General features: G+C 37.5%; 1 non-coding gene across 1 annotated transcript; it reads left to right on the top strand.

Annotated features, from left to right (window-relative positions):
• Positions 1-1,885: 1,885 nt before the first annotated feature.
• On the top strand, positions 1,886-1,993 carry LOC130953588 (small nucleolar RNA R71). The gene has a single exon (XR_009075757.1). It is a non-coding gene; the product is annotated as a small nucleolar RNA R71 (small nucleolar RNA).
• Positions 1,994-4,002: the final 2,009 nt, after the last annotated feature.

The raw sequence follows: 4,002 nt of genomic DNA, 5'->3' as shown, positions 1-4,002 counted from the left end.
TTCCTCCAGGGTGTGCTGTTTTTCTTCCTGTTTTTCATTCTGTTTTTGCTTTTTCAATTGATTTTGTGACTTCTTATGATCATCAACCTACAAAAAACATAAAATAACAAAGAGAAATATATAAAATATAATCATTGGGTTGCCTCCCAACAAGCGCTTCTTTAATGTCAGTAGCTTGACAGAGGGCTCTCAATGAGCCTTACAAATGATCAGAGCAATGTGGGAACCTCCCAACACCAAACTTAGAGTTTGAATGTGGGGGTTCAACACCAAACTTAGAGTTTGGTTGTGGCCTCCCAACACCAAACTTAGAGTTTGACTTTGGGGGCTCTATTTGTCTCTGATTTGAGGGAAGCTCTTCAAGCTTCATCTCCATGGTGACAGAGGGATATCCTTGAGCCTTAAACACAAAGAATTCTTCATTCACTTGAATGATTAGTTCACCTCTATCAACATCAATCACAGCCTTTGCTGTGGCTAGGAAGGGTCTGCCAAGGATGATGGATTCATCCATGCACTTCCCAGTCTCTAGGACTATGAAATCAGTAGGGATGTAATGGTCTTCAACTTTTACCAAAACATTCTCTACAAGTCCATGAGCTTGTTTTCTTAAGTTGTCTGCCATCTCCAATGAGATTCTTGCAGCTTGTACCTCAAAGATCCTTAGCTTCTCCATTACTGAGAGAGGCATGAGGTTCACACTTGACCCTAAGTCACACAAGGCCTTCTTGAAGGTCATGGTGCCTATGGTACAAGGTATTGAAAACTTCCCAGGATCTTGTCTCTTTTGAGGTAATTTCTGCCTAGACAAGTCATCTAGTTCTTTGGTAAGCAAGGGAGATTCATCCTCCCAAGTCTCATTTCCAAATAACTTGTCATTTAGCTTCATGATTGCTCCAAGGTATTTAGCAACTTGCTCTTCAGTGACATACTCATCCTCTTCAGAAGAAGAATACTCATCAGAGCTCATGAATGGCAGAAGTAAGTCCAGTAGAATCTCTATGGTCTCATTTTGAGCCTCAGATTCCCATGGTTCCTCATTAGGGAACTCATTGGAGGTTGGTACACGCCCATTGAGGCTTTCCTCAGTGGCGTCCATCTCCTCCCTTTCCTCTCCATATTCGGCCATGGTTATGGCTTTGCACTCTCCTTTTGGATTTTCTTCTGTATTGCTTGGAAGAGTACTTGGAGGGAGTTCAGTAATTTTCTTGCTCAGCTGACCCACTTGTGCCTCCAAGTTCCTAATGGAGGACCTTGTTTCAGTCATGAAACTTTGAGTGGTTTTAATTAGATCAGAGACCATGGTTGCTAAGTCAGAGGGGTTCTGCTTAGAATTCTCTGTCTGTTGCTGAGAAGATGATGAAAAAGGCTTGCTATTGCTAAACCTGTTTCTTCCACCATTATTTTTGAAACCTTGTTGAGGTCTCTCTTGATTCTTCCATGAGAAATTTGGGTGATTTCTCCATGAAGAATTATAGGTGTTTCCATAGGGTTCTCCTAGGTAATTCACCTCTTCCATTGAAGGGTTCTCAGGATCATAAGCTTCTTCCTCAGATGAAGCCTCCTTAGTACTGCTTGGTGCATTTTGCATTCCAGACAGACTTTGAGAAATCAAATTGACTTGTTGAGTCAATATCTTGTTCTGAGCCAAAATGGCGTTCAGAGTGTCAATCTCAAGAACTCCTTTCTTCTGACTAGTCCCATTGTTCACATGATTCCTTTCAGAAGTGTACATGAATTGGTTATTTGCAACCATTTCAATTAGCTCTTGAGCTTCTGTAGGCGTCTTCTTTAGATGAAGAGATCCTCCAGCAGAGCTATCCAAAGACATCTTGGACAGTTCAGAGAGACCATCATAGAAAATACCTATGATGCTCCATTCAGAAAGCATGTTTGAGGGACATCTTCTGATTAATTGTTTGTATCTTTCCCAAGCTTCATAGAGGGATTCACCATCCTTCTGTCTGAAGGTTTGGATATCCACTCTAAGCTTACTCCATCTTTGTGGTGGAAAGAACTTTGCCAAGAAGGCATTGACTAGCTTTTCCCAAGAATCCAGGCTTTCTTTAGGTTGTGAGTCCAACCATATTCTAGCCCTGTCTCTTACAGCAAAAGGGAATAGCATCAGTCTATAGACCTCAGGGTCTACCCCATTAGTCTTGACTGTGTCACAGATTTGCAAGAATTCAGCTAAGAACTGATGAGGATCTTCCATTGGAAGTCCATGGAACTTGCAATTCTGTTGCATTAGAGAAACTAATTGAGGCTTAAGCTCAAAGTTGTTTGCTCCAATGGCAGGGATAGAGATGCTTCTCCCATAGAAATTGGGAGTAGGTGCAGTAAAGTCACCCAGCACCTTCCTTGCATTGTTGGCATTGTTGTTGTTTTCGGCTGCCATGTGTTCTTCTTCTTTGAAGAATTCGGTCAGGCCCTCTAAAGAGAGTTGTGCTTTGGCTTCTCTTAGCTTTCTCTTCAAGGTCCTTTCGGGTTCAGGGTCAGCTTCAACAAGAATGCCTTTGTCTTTGTTCCTGCTCATATGAAAGAGAAGAGAACAAGAAAATATGGAATCCTCTATGTCACAGTATAGAGATTCCTTGAGGTGTCAGAGGAAGAAAAATGGAAGACAGAAGTAGAAAATTCGAACTTATCAAAGAAGATGGAGTTCGAATTTTGCATTAAGGAATAGAGTTAGTCCAAAAATAGAAGGATGTGAGAAGAAGGAAAGTAATTTTCGAAAATTAAGTAAAAGATTTTGAAAACATTTTGAAAAACACTTAATTGATTTTCGAAAATAAAAGTGGAAAAGAAATCAAGTGATTTTTGAAAAAGATTTGAAATTAGAAATCAAAAAGATATGATTGAAAACTTATTTTGAAAAAGATGTGATTGAAAAAGATATGATTTGAAAACAATTTTAAAAGATATGATTTGAAAACAATTTTAGAAAAAAGATTTGATTTTAAAAATTAATGACTTGCCTAACAAGAAAAGATATGATTTAAACATAAAACCTTCCTCAACAGAAAAGGCAAAAAATGTTCAATCAAATCATTAATTGTTAGTAAGTATCAATGAAAAGGAAAGAAATTGATTTTGAAAACATTTGATTGAAAAGATATGATTTGAAAAAGATTTGATTTTGAAAAACTTTGAAAACTTGAAAAAAATTGATTTTGAAAACAAAATCTTCCCCCTTTGCCATCCTGGCGTTAAACGCCCAGAATGGTGCACATTCTGGCGTTTAACGCCCAAACTACTACCCTTTTGGGCGTTAAACGCCCAACCAGGCACCCTGGCTGGCGTTTAAACGCCAGTCTGTCTTCTTCACTGGGCATTTTTGAATGCCCAGCTTTTTCTGTGTGATTCCTCTGCAGTATGTTCTGAATCTTCAATTCTCTGTATTATTGACTTGAAAAGACACAAATTAAAAATATTTTTGGATTTTTAATGATGAGGAATAATCAAAATGCAACTATAATCAAATAACAATGCATGCAGGACACCAAACTTAGCAGTTTGTATACTATTGACACTAACAAAATAAGAATGCATATGAGAAACAACAAAACACTCAAGTCAATAGAATTCAAAGATCAAAACAAGGAAATTATCAAGAACAACTTGAAGATTAATTAAGACACATGCATAAATTCGAAAAATGCAAGAAGAACAGAAACATGCAATTGACACCAAACTTAAGATGAGACTCTAGACTCAAACAAGAAAATTTTTTTTTTTTTTTGGATTTTATGATTTTGTAATTTTTTTGGCTTTTTTTTTCGAAAATTAAGTGGAAAAAAAAAAAAGGTATCAAAATTCTTAATGAGAATTCCAGGAATCATGCAATGTTAGTCTAAAGCTTTAGTCTAAAGGAATTAGACATAGCTAGCTAAGCTTCAGCAGGACATTGCATTCAAGAGCTAAATTGATGATGATCAATTAGCTTTGGTGATGATAAGAACATCACCTTGAAACACTAGAATTCATTCTTAAGAACTCTGA

The sequence above is a fragment of the Arachis stenosperma genome, chromosome 9 (assembly GCF_014773155.1).
Source record: "Arachis stenosperma cultivar V10309 chromosome 9, arast.V10309.gnm1.PFL2, whole genome shotgun sequence".
In the NCBI taxonomy this organism is placed as follows: domain Eukaryota; kingdom Viridiplantae; phylum Streptophyta; class Magnoliopsida; order Fabales; family Fabaceae; genus Arachis; species Arachis stenosperma.
The sequence above is the reverse complement of the archived record's forward strand: the minus strand, read 5'-3'. Positions and strand labels throughout refer to the sequence as shown.